This window comes from Dermochelys coriacea, chromosome 26 (genome assembly GCF_009764565.3).
Source record: "Dermochelys coriacea isolate rDerCor1 chromosome 26, rDerCor1.pri.v4, whole genome shotgun sequence".
In the NCBI taxonomy this organism is placed as follows: domain Eukaryota; kingdom Metazoa; phylum Chordata; order Testudines; family Dermochelyidae; genus Dermochelys; species Dermochelys coriacea.
The window spans coordinates 8,387,900-8,400,754 of record NC_050093.1 but is presented as its reverse complement, the minus strand read 5'-3'; the positions used below and the strand labels follow the sequence as shown (position 1 = coordinate 8,400,754).

The following is a 12,855-nucleotide window of genomic DNA, read 5'->3' as shown; positions in this document are numbered from 1 at the left end:
ATTTCCCTTACTTTAAAACGCTCCCAAAGGTTACGGAAATATAGACAGGGTTCCAAACGTGTGGCGACAGGTCACCAAAGCCCCCCGGGTCCCTGCATGGCTCCTGGAGAGACCGGGCTATAGGGCGGTCAATGGTGCTCCGATTAGGCCCGTGAAACCAGAATGACCCAATGGGGAGAGACGGGGTCGGGGGGGGGGATATCTGGTCTTAAGTGGAGTCAGTGGGGGGGGGGGGGGGTCACACAGCAGGAATCGAAAGCAGAATCCAGCCCAGGGTCAAACAGCTGTTGGGCTTTCTGAGGGCGCGGCCCCTCGCTACGCCCCTTAACCCTTTCCTCTCTAGTGACTCCAGCAGTAACACTATCCAGGAGAGCTGTGCTCTTCTGGTTATGTGACTCCTACTCCCCGGGAACAGTAGGGCACTTATATGAGCGCAGCAATGAGAGAGAAAAGAGTTGAAAGGGGAGGGGGTGGGGAGTTCAAAGGGTAACCACCCTTCTGTATGCAGTGCTATAAAAATCTCTCCTGGCCAGAGGCAACATCCCGCTACCTGGAAAGGGTTAAGAAGCTCAGCGAACCTGGCTGGCACCTGACCCAAAGGACCAATAAGGGAACAAGATACTTTCAAATCTTGGGGTGGGGGGAGGCTTTTGTTTGTGCTCTTTGTTTACGTGTTTGTTCTCTCTTGGGCCTGAGAGAGGCCACACAGAAATCCACCTTCTCCAACCCATCCTAATCCAAGGTTTCAGAGTAGCAGCCGTGTTAGTCGGTATTCGCAAAAAGACAAGGAGGACTTGTGGCACCTTAGAGACTAACAAATTTATTTGAGCATAAGCTTTCGTGAGCTACGGCTCACTTCAGCGGATGCATTTGGTGGATGCATCCGATAAAGTGAGCCGTAGCTCAGGAAAGCTTATGCTCAAATAAATGTGTTAGTCTCTAAGGTGCCACAAGTCCTCTTTTTCTTTATCCTAATCCAAGTCTCCAATATTGCAACCGCTATAGGTAAGCCAGGCAAGGCGCATTAGTTTATCTTTTGTTTTCTGTGAATTTTCCCTATGTTAAGAGGGAGGTTTATTCCTGTTTTCTGTAACTTTAAGGTTTTGCCCAGAGGGGGGATCCTCTGTGTTTTGAATCTGAATACCCTGTAAAATATTTTCCATCCTGATTTTACGGAGGTGATTCTTTTACCTTTTCTTTCATTAAACGTCTTCTTGTAAGAACCTGATTGATTTGTCATTGTTCTTAAGATCTAAGGGTTGGGGGGTCTGTGTTCCCCTGTACAAATTGGTGAGAATTCTTATCAAGCCTTCCCCAGGAAAGGGGGTGTAGAGCTTGGGGGGATATTTTGGGGGAAGACGCGTCCAGGTGGTCTCTTTCCCTGTTCTTTGTTTAAAACGCTTGGTGGTGGCCGCATATGGTTCAAGGACAGGGACAACTTTGATGAAGTGAGCTGTAGCTCACGAAAGCTTATGCTCTAATAAATTTGTTAGTCTCTAAGGTGCCACAAGTACTCCTTTTCTTTTTGCGAATACAGACTAACATGGCTGCTGCTCTGAAACCTTTGTACCTTGGGGAAGTTTTTAACCTAAGCTGGTAAAAATAGGCTCAGAGGGTCTTTCGTGCGGTCCCCACATCTGTACCCTAGAGTTCAGAGTGGGGAAGGAACTCTGGACGGAGGGGGAGGGGACAGCGACAGCCAGGAGGCGGCGCAGCTGGGCCGCTTGGGATCACTGTTGTGTGGGCTACAGTGGCACCGACCAAAATCAGGGCCCACTTTTGGCATGGGTATTGTTATTTGCATTATTATGGCAGCACACAGAAGCCCAAAACCAAGATGGAGACCCTCTGACATGCACATTATCGGCAGCACATCTACAGTAGCACCTGGAGGTGGGGGCCATTGGGGAAGGGCACATTATCAGCAGCGCTACAATAGCGCCTACGGGCTCCCCTTTTTTATAGTGCCTGGGGGAGCACCTCTCCCTGAACAAAGGGCGCATTATCCAGGGACATGCGCAGAAATTTAACTATGACCCCCTTTTTGGGGTGGGGGAGGCACTCTGCCGCTCTGGCAGGGGCTTGCTCTTCCCTCCCTCTCTTCCTCCCCCCCCACCCCCGGCGGCTCCAGCAAGAGCTCGCTCTCCCCACCACTGCAGCCTCAGGGCTGGAGGAGTTCAGTGTCCACGACAATTATTGGGGAGGGGGAGTGCCTCTGCTTGTCCCCTCGACATTATCGGACCGCCTGGGAGGTGCCCCGGTATGAAGTACACATTATCAGCCGCATTACGGTAACAGCTTCCCCTTTTTATAATGCACATAGTCAGCAGCATGATGGCTAGAGGTACACATGATCGGCACCATGACGGTAACTCCTTTAGCCCCCGTGGTTTGCTGTTACTTGGGACTGTGCTGAACCATTTCCGTCTGGCATGATCCGAGTTACTCCAGGTGAACGCACGGAGTCCTGTTCCTCGAGGGAATCAAACCACCCAGGCCCTTTCCTTGCTCCGAAACCCAAGCCTGCTTCTCCGGCCTGTTTCTCCGCTTCCTTCCAGGGGCCTGGCTTTCTTTACCGTCTGCCAACTTTCTGCCCAGAACACAGCCTGTCCCTCAGCCTCTGCGTCTACAACCGGTCCCGGACACACGCCTGAGCTTCTGATCGCCCGTGCCACCGTCTCGGGTGGTGGCTCCCCAGCGCTCACAGCTGTCGCTACGCAAAGGGGCATTTAATTGCTCCTTCCGCTTAGCTGGAAAGAACAGCTCTTCAGGCACTCGGGTCTGGGATTGATCGATAGACACAGAGCCATTATCGCCTTCCAGCGTCACAACAGTCAATGGTCACATAGTCTGGAACGGGTATGAATCCTCATACCTCTGGGATGGGGCGCGGGGGCTGTTTATACAGGGACCTCCCTTGCCTGGTGCTGAGATGCAGCCACGGCCCGGGTGGGGAGCGGGGGGTCGTTAAAACAGGGGTCCTCGTGGGCCCTCCAGTTCATAATTTAACCCTTTGGGAACTGCACAGCAGACAAAGCAAGAGAAGTTTAACCCCCCTGGAACTTTTACCCTGAGCGCACGCAAGAGTCACAGATATTCAGATAAAACAAGCAAAGCCCATCAGGCTCCCCCACTCCACTCCCTCCCTGTCTCGCTTTTAGGGACTTGACAGTCCCCAGGGTTGTCCTCCGGCACGCTCAGCTGATGTACCAGGCTGCGTATTTCCAGGAGCTATTGAGATGTTTCAATTCTGTGGACCGGGCCTCGTCGGCAATCCTAGGTCCTATTCCCAACTAAGACAGAGCAGGACAACTACAATGCTCGGGGAAACCGCCCACGACTCTTCCGAGAGGAGACTGGAAGAGTCTGGCCTAAAAACAAGGGACGTGGTTGCTCCCTGTGAATACACCAGGGAAGGGAAAGAGCCAGCGAAGCCAAAGGACAATGCTGGCCCGAAAGCAAAGGGGGATAAACTCACCAGGGCTCAGCTGAGGCTGGAAATGAGGAGACCGTTCCCACCCGCCAGCAGAGAGGGGAGGGGCTGCAAGCTGGAGCCGTTTCTGAAGGGGATTCTCTCTCCTAGCCCTCCCCATAGGAGAGAGCCTGGCCCACATCGGGCCCTTAAGTAAACTTCCGGACCCTGCTTTACCCACTGATCAGCTGCAGGTGGGGAAACTCCCTGTCCACCTGGAGATGACAGCCTGGCTCCTCCTCCTACCAAGGCATCCACAGCTGATGAGGACAGCGTTGTCAGCCCTTACCATGCGCTGCCCTGGGGCTCTGCTGACAGCTCAAGGTTCTCATGGATCTCAAAGCCTGCGATCATGTCATCCGGCCCCCTGCCTAACCCAGGCCCTGAATCAATCCCTGCTGGAACCAGAGCAGATCTCTTAGGAAAACATCCCAGCTTAATTTAAACCTGGCCACAGCTGGAGAATGCACCACAGCTCACGGTGGGAGCTGTAATCCAGGATGCCTGCGCTCTATCCCCAGCACTGGGAGGGGATTGGGGTCTAGTCGGGGGGCTAGAAGCCAGGACTTCCAGGGCACGGACAGGGGCGGGGATGCGGGGGGGAGAAGAGGGGATTTAGCACAGCCCAGGCTGTTCTCTCCCCTTAATGTCCTGGGATCTGCCAGTCAAAAGGGGCCTATGTCCCAGCCACCTACTCAGCAATAAGTCAGATCGCTGCCCCCCCCCCCCACCGTCCCCCAGCCTGGGCCCTGACCCACAAGGCCCTCTCGTGCTTGGCTGAAGCTCCTCCTCCTATAACACCCCCTCCAGCCTTTGTGACCCCTCCCATGCCCTCTTCACTACGATCTCTCTGCTCCCGCCCCACGTTCCCCTAGTCCCAGGCCCCAGAGGGATGGAATGGGACCCGGGCATCAGGGAGGACGCCCCAATGGCACAACCACAGTGCTGCTAGGCCAGGGGTGGAAGTGGGCGGTGCAGCAAGGGAATCAGACCCCGGCACCCAGGTGTCCGAGGCAGCTCCCCTGGGAAAGGGACGACAGTGCTGTCAGCCCCACGGGGAGGGAATGTGATCCAGAATCCAGGACAGCTACGCAGGGCTCTGTAGCTCCTGGAGGAGAAAGAATGGGACCCAGACGTCTGGGATGACTCCTTTAGGGGCTCTGCAGCTCCCAGACCTTGAGAGCGGGGGTAGTAGGGAATGGGACCCATGGGTCCAGCCTCCCATCTCTCTGTGCGTCCCCCCAGAACATGATGGCGCTGAGAGACCCGAATCAGGGTGGGGGTCTGCATCCCATCCGGAACGTGCCGAGACCCTGGTTTCCTCTGGCTGATCGGTGACCGTGCTGACACCATGATCAGAGTCCTGACCCACTGCAGCTGTGACAGGTAGCTGGGGGCCAGCACGGGGACAGGAGTACAGTCCCAGGGGAGGGCCAGAGGATTGGGGGAAGGAACATAGGGCTCGGAGGAGTGGGGGTCTCAGCCTGGGATATGGACAGAACCGGCTCCAGCCCTGGGTGGGGGAGGGCAGAGAAGTGGATCAGAGCACGCTGATGTGTGTGGAGGGGGGGAAACTGACTCCAAACCGGAGGAGGGTCTCCCCAGGGTGGGTTGGGGTCCCAGCATGAGGGGTGCAAGAAGTGGGGCACAGAGAGCCCCAGGCAGAGAGGAGTGGGTGGAGAACAATAGAGGAGTGCAGCGGTCTCAGGGCCCCGCAGTTTATAGGTTAACCCATCTGGGCAGGTTTTGCAGGGTCTCTACTCCCAAAGCAGATGGCAGGAGCAGATCTCCAGCCCAGCAGCTCCCTCGGCCCCGCCAGTTTGCTCCCCGGGGATACGCAGACTGGAATGGAAGACTAGGAGTTTGGGTTCACGGAGGCAAGAGAGGCTTGTCAGATTAATCTAAATTGACCTTGTAATCATGATATCCACTCAGTCCACACCTAATCTTTCTCTCTTGCTCTCTTTCTAGCAACTCTAAAGCAGACAAGACCACAGAAGCACCAAAGAAATGGCAGGAAAAGAGAAGGGAAGAAAAAGCCCTGGAGAAAGGACGGAGACACACTGCATGCATGCCCCCCGCTCCCCTGTTTAAGACAAGGGTCTTAAAGGCTTGTTTCAATGGCTTTAAGCCCCCTAGAAAGGCCACGTAGAAGGACCTCCCTGTAAATAGCGATCAAGGTCCTTCGCCTCCAAACAAACCGTTTGGGTGTCCGATGAAGCGAGCTGCAGCTCACGAAAGCTTATGCTCAAATAAATTTTGTTAGTCTCTAAGGTACCCCAAGTACTCCTTTTCTTTTTGCGGATACAGACTAACACGGCTGCTACTCTGAAACCAGTCATAACGTATCTGTAGCTCAAGGACCACGCTTAAACAGGGGCTCAGGTCTCTTTCTGTTTGGAACCTAATCTTTTAAATGCCCTCTGTGATTGACCTCTCCCTGCAACAAGGGTTCAGTTCCCCGCCCCCCCCCCCCCCCGCATACTGAGATGGTGTGGCCTCCCACTGAGCTGGAGGTAGGGTGATCAGATGTCCCGATTTTATAGGGACAGTCCCGATTTGTGGGTCTTTTTCTTACATAGGCTCCTATTACCCCCCACCCTCTGTCCCCATTTTTCACATTTGCTGTTTGGTCACCCTAACTGGAGGGGGAGGGACCACCTTCTGATCCCTGATGGGCGGAGCCAGGCGGGGCTCAGCCCTCCTGCAGGAAGCTAAGGGAGGGGCAGGCGGGCGGGACGGGAAGTATAAAAGGCGGAGTCACTAGCAGAGTTCAGTCTAACCTAGGGAAGGGAGTAGGTCTTTTGGGAGTTGCACTGTATCCTGTATGAAACTGAGACTAACCCAGGAGAAGAACTGCTGGGATCACTCCTTGCTGTGTACCTTGGGAAGATGGAGAATGATTGTAAGCAGAAGGTACCTTATGGTGGCAAAGTAGGAGGTAGTCCAGAGACAGTTGAGTATAGGTCAGGTCTGTGACTGCCTGAATGCTGGTCAGTGTGTTTGGGGAGGCTCCCTGCTGACTCAGCAATGGAAGGCTGTCTGGGTTGGGATCCTGGGCTGGGGCCTGGTGGAGTAGGATGGGGCTGGGTCCACCTATGCCCTGCTGCCAACCCCCCCCTGGGGTGGCAGTCCTTTGGCTCAGAAGCCTGAGTTTGTTTGATAGAGTCAGGCTGCTAAGTACCAGACTACTTAAGGGCCTGAACTCCTTGAGACTGTTGGACTGCACTGTCCCACCTAAGGACCTGACTTCTAATCCCTGGTAAGGGGTGGTGTCCCAGGGGTGTAGTGAAGTGGAGTCCCTGTCCATTGAGCTGGAAGGGGAGGTACATGGCCAACCCACAATTCCCCCTAATCTAGCGTCTTGGTCTTGGCTCTCGGGTAACCACTGGGTGAAATGAGCTCTGGCTACTGAGGAAATGTAGGTCTCTCCTCCCCCCCCCCCCACTCTTGGCCGTGGCCCTTTTGTCATGCCCCTTGTCTAATGACCCCCCCCTTTTTTTTTTTTTTTGGAAGGTCACCTTTGGGGTTACCTTTCCCATGCTTATTTCATTGTGGGTCACTTTGATGTGCCAAGCAAAACGATTGACCTGTAAACCCAGTGTAAGGTCTTAATGCCCTTAATCTCAAAATAGTGGGAGCCTTTTAGTGGCTTGGGGCCATGGCTGCCTTTCTGCTGGCCAAGAAATGGATGAGTACAATTATTATTTATGAATATATTTTTGAGGCATAGCTTCCGCTATAAGCCTGGTTTGTCAGATAACAATAAAATCATTGACTTGTAAACTACCTTGCTTGGGGACCATTTTGGGATGGACCAGTGTGGGGCCTGAATGGAGCACAAAAAGTTGAAGGAGTCTGATAGGGGGTTGGAGTATGACAATGCTGTGGCTTCAGCCCTGCAGTTCAAAATCACAAAGATGTAGCGATGCTTGACATACACCCAGGGAGATAGGGCATGGTACTTCAAATGCCCTAGGTATTAAAATCTGGAATGGCTCACCAGAGCAAGAGGAGATACTGGTGGGGAGGTGGAGGTATGATGATCTGGGGGTTCAATCCAGACCAGTAAGGGGTTGTGTAACCCTTTCCCTGCAGCTCTGGGGACCTTAAAAGCTATGCTCGCAACCTGGACGCTAATGGCCAGCAAACAAGCATGCAGGTCACCAGAGGTGCTGACTTCTGCTGGTGCTGGTGGATGTTCAACTCTACCCCTGCCCCACCCTGCTCTTCCCCTGAGCAAGCTGCGTTCCTGCTCCCCCGGCCAGAGCTCGTTACTCTGTGAAACAGCTGTTTTGCAGCGGCAAGCGCTGGGAAGCAAAGTGGGGACGTGGTGCCCTCGGGGGGTGGTGGAGGTGAGCTGGAGAGGGGAGCTTGGCTGCCAGTGGGTACAGAGCACCCTTTAACTTCCCCCTGAGTGCTTCAGTGCCTCTGCAGGTTACTCCCCTAGCTTCCACCACCGATTTATTTCTTACGCACACACACCTGAATTTCCTCCAAACCAGCTGCCAATGTTGTTAGGGGGCTTATTCCTTCACCCACTTACTTCCCTGGTCCTTCTTGCATGTACAGAGAGCAACAATACCCCAAGTCCAAAGATGCAAACAACTTGATGTTTGTTGGGGTAAACGTCCAGCAAGCACGATTCCAGTTTCCTTGCTTAGTGTCCCCCTTCCCAGCCTTATCCGTGTCCCCGTTCCCATTTCCCCCCCTTAGCAAAACATGATTCCAATTTCCCCTCCCCATTCCCTGTTGCCTTCCCACTCACCCCCGCTTCCTGATCGACTGCAGACTATATAGTAAAACTTGAGTTCTGCTGAGCTATACCTTAACCAATCATTTTCCTGAAATTTAACCCATCCTAACGCGTTGTAACATGATGATTTAACCAATTACATCCCACCACCTTAATTAGTTGACACCCAGCAAAATTAATTGTACAGCAGACGGAAACAATCACAGAACCAGATGGAGACCATGCAAATAAACAATAGCAAAGTGGCAACTATAATGACCAGACAATACAGAAGTGAGGATTTCACAACTACATCTATAAAGACAAAGATTTCCCTGCTGCGTCTATCGATAAGTGAGTTCTTACCAAACAGACAACTATCCAACTAAACTTCCTTTTACATCCTCTAGGCCCTTCGCTTTCTCTGGAGGCGATAGATCAGATCACCTTTCTAACAGCCCCAGATGGCCTTATTTCAATGTGACTAGTGAGGAGGTGACTGGTCGCTTCCCAGCTTATGGCTGCCTCTTAGCCAGAGGCCTTAGCCTAAGCACAGGGCCTCAGACTGTCACAGTAAGAGAAGGCCCTGACACCGGCAGACAGCGATTTTGATTCTTTTATACCTGTATAACTAGCTAAGTGGTGAGAATACACCTACATGCTTAGAGTCTAGGCCTTTACAGACAGGCCTGAATATCTATATCCCGAACAAATGTGACCATCAGCCAAGGTTCCCAGAATTTGTGAATTGCTATGTTGCCCCTCTTGGCAAGTGAGTTTTGCCACTGCTGAGTTGTGACTGCTTCCTGTTGTACCGGTTTGTCTGTCCTGTTAGGAAACTCTTCAGGACTTTGCCAGTCCAAACCTTGCCTTGCCACGAACAAACAGAAACCTCTACTCCTCGGTTCCCCAAAGAGTCTTCCCTCCCACTCCTCTCCAGTGGCCCACCTTCTCTTGGAACACTCACGGGGAAATTAAGCTTGCTGCTCCTTTCAAGAGATGGTAGCAATAGCTTATTAACTGACTAACAAAAACTCTAAATGTAATCGCAGCACTGAATTGCTTCCTAGTAAATGAAATAAGTGCGCTAGAAACTAGGTCAAAGGTTTAAGTGACCTCAAGTCTGAGGAGCAAAGCTAGAAAGGGTGACAAACCAAAGTAAAAATGTGCTTAAAATCTTCCCCGAAGCAGGTTTCTCCATGGCAGTCGCTTCCCAGAGACCTCAACCTCCTTGGTTGAAGGACCCTACGTTCTGTGACTTTTTTTTTTTTTTAGACCAGGCTCCTTGAGTCCCCTAAATATGGAGAACTCCAATGTCTTTTTGTCCCTGTGATGGGGCTTGCTCCCCACACAGGACCTCAGAGGATTGACTTAGGACAGGCAGGTCCAATTAAGCAGCAAATAGGGGTGAGATTAGGCTAAGAGAAGTCCACTAGTTAGAAGCAAGCCCTCACCTGTGGGGCAACGGGTGGGACATAGATAAATCTAAGACTGGCAATGGGAAGATAGCTGTAGGTGAATAGTATAAAGCGTATCTTGGATTATCCATAATGCCTCATCGGGCTAATATATTGATAATTAGGAATGTCTCTCTCAGGCTTTTATAAAAGACCTCACTCAATGCACTTTCATAGTACAGAAGGCTGTCCTTGTGGGCTAACTGTCAAACTTCTCTGAATTGTAGAGAAGCAGTGAGAAATTGTGGAAAAGTAATATTGCACCATATTTGTGGTAATAAAGTCCACTATTGCTTTGCCACAATTTTGAGTGGCCACCAAGGGCTCCCACTCAAAATTGTGCTGGAAGCAATATTGTGGATTCAGTATTGTAGGGGCCTTAATAGTGTATACAATTAATTGACTCTATTGCTTATCACTTGTGGCTAGGACCTCTTCTTTATAGCTAATAATGTGTAGGAGCAAGATTTAGTAATCTTACCATAAGAACTGATGTAAACTTTGATTTTTTCATTCTGCCAGCCACCCTTTTTGAATAACAAAGGAATGACTGTCTGAGACTGGGATCCTGTTGCCCCATATGATAACTGTAGGATCTTTTATAAAGTTGAGTTAGTAAGAGACCGGATTTTGTATTGTCTATCTCAAATGAATGAGAGATGTCCAGGGCCCGAAGCCCCAATGTGAATCATTCTAGTTATAAGATTTAGCAAGGCTCGAGTTACAATGTATTCTGTTGATTATAAAATACTGCTGTCTGTCTACCTTTGAAGGTTTCTGCGAGAGAGTCTGTTTGCGTGAATGAGGACTGCATGCAGCAGGAAAAGATAAGGCATGAAGGCCATTGTTGTAGCCAGATGGTCAAGGAAGGAGGAGTGAAGAGACTTGGAAACACCAGAAGACCATCAAAAAACATCCATCGTTTGGCCCGCTAACCACATTAGCGGCATTGCAGAGCTCGGAGGTGAGGCAGGCACCCCCGAAGGCGAGATAACAGATATCAGATAACAATGGGAAGCCCGACAATAATTGTCAAATGATAACGGCAGAAAACCCCAAGATTAACAACATTTAAGGACTAAGGGTTACAGGGAGACCTTGCAAAACGCATGGACTCGAATGGGAATTTACAACTATAAAGATAGGGTGTTTTGCCATGGAACTCTGGGTTCAGTCCTGCAAAGCCTCGGAGCATTGCATTGCGACCAACAGAGCCCAGCTCCTCACTCGTGCTCAATCTAACTGGCCGTTTAGATTGACTTGACTTGAGCTACAGACTGGTAACTATAAAGACCATTGGCAGCACTTGTGTGCATGATGGGAGACGGAGGGGGGGGGGTGGAAGTGGGGTGCTTGACTGAAAAGCATATGCTAACTGTTGTAATTCCAATAAATGTGGTGTATTTGCCTCTTTCCCCTGAAAAGATCCCATGCGCTTTGTATAGCATAACAAAGAGGTGTCTTCCCCCACTCTCCAGGTCAGTGGCTCAACCTTTTCAGACTACTGTACCCCTTTCAGGAGTCTGCCTTGTCTTGAATACCTCCCAAGTTTCACTTCACTTAAACTATTTGCTTACAAAATCAGTGCTGGATTCATTCTGGCCCTTGACTGGAATCTGCTCTCCCAGCTGCTCCAAGAAACTTCACTGAGCTGCTACAAGTGACTGTTTGTGCTGTTCTAAGAAAAGCCATAGAGGACAGTGTACTCCAACCACACGTAGATCTGCACCTGCATGTGGTCAGTGGGCCCGGTGACTGATCTCAGAGCAGGATCCTTTGTCACCTGTGATGAGTAGGGCAGAAAACCATTCTGATACGGTCAGTGCAACATGCTGCTGCTGCTGCTGCTGCTGCTACTACTGGTGAAAATGGGGGCACAGGGAGCTATACGGAGTGGGTAAGGGTCAGGAAGAAAAGGCTTCAGTGTGTAGTGGGAATGGGGATGGAAGACTATTAGTACCAGATCTCATGTTTATGTCCCTTACACCCATCCACACTGCCAGCTGACACGGGTATAGAAGAAGGAGCTAAACTCAATGCTATTGCATAGGATAAGGCAAAAAGTGGCCTCCACACACACACTCTGCTCCTACCCCCTACACGTTGCTGCAACAAGCATAAAGGTGTCTCGGCTGAGGGTCTGGCATTTTTACTGAGTAACTGTCTTTGTAAAAAGCTGTCTTCATGAGTGATTTGCTTCAATGCTCTTGGCTGTAAAAGCTGGGAACTCTACTTAGGGTGAATCAATTTTCACCTTCTTGTATCCAATTTCAGACAGAACTATTGTTACAGATAGCATCTGGACACTTCTGCCAGGCAAATAACAGACAAGACGGAATGGGTAAATGGGCCCAAGTTACCATGCTTTGAGGCACCAGGAAGTCCTTCCACGATAGTCATGACCTCATCTGGTCCTCTAGTCCTGTCCTTCAGTTTCAGGTCCAGTGTCTTCTCCAGTTTGGGTCCATGTTCACTTAAGTCTTGTATACCTTTTATACATTACAGAATAATCTTTATCCACTAGGTTTTTTAACACCTAACCCCCCCCCCCCCCCCCCAAAGGCTTGACGTAACTTCTATATTCAAAACAATATTTGTTTCTCAAACTAGGGAAACCAAACCTAGATGGAGCTACTAAAAGGTGGGTGCACGATGGCTTGGAAAATCACTCACAGAGTAGTTAGCGGTGCTTCAGTCATGCTGGAAGGGCATAACACGTGGGGTCCTATAGCGATTGGTTCTGTTGAATATCGTCAATGATTTAGATAATGGCAGACAGTACGCTTGTAAAGTTTGTGGCTGGTACAAACCTTGGAGGGCGGGGGGAGGGTCGCAAGCCCTTTGGGGGATAGGATTAAAAACCAAAATGACTTGAACCAACTAGAGAAATGTCCTCAAGTAAATAGGATGAGATTCACTACGGACAAATGCAAAGTACTCAATTTAGGCAGGTAATTAGTTGCCCACATACAAAATGGGAAATGACTGCCTAGAAAGGAGTACTGCAGAAAGATCTGGGAGTCATAGTGGCTGTCAAGGTTCACTCCCCACGCTGAACTCTAGGGTACAGATGTGGGGACCTGCATGAAAACCTCCTAAGCTTACTTTTAGCAGCTTAGGTTAAAACTTCCCCCACGGTACAAACTATTTTACCTTTTGCCCTTGGACTTTCACTGCCACTACCAAACGTC

General features: G+C 50.7%; 2 long non-coding RNA genes across 2 annotated transcripts; both read left to right on the top strand.

Annotated features, from left to right (window-relative positions):
- Positions 1-374: 374 nt before the first annotated feature.
- On the top strand, positions 375-11,953 carry LOC122457566. The gene is made up of 3 exons (XR_006277169.1): positions 375-386; positions 6,272-6,377; positions 10,438-11,953. It is a non-coding gene; the product is annotated as an uncharacterized LOC122457566 (long non-coding RNA).
- Positions 3,262-5,661, top strand: LOC122457567. The gene is made up of 3 exons (XR_006277170.1): positions 3,262-3,399; positions 4,718-4,858; positions 5,444-5,661. It is a non-coding gene; the product is annotated as an uncharacterized LOC122457567 (long non-coding RNA).
- Positions 11,954-12,855: the final 902 nt, after the last annotated feature.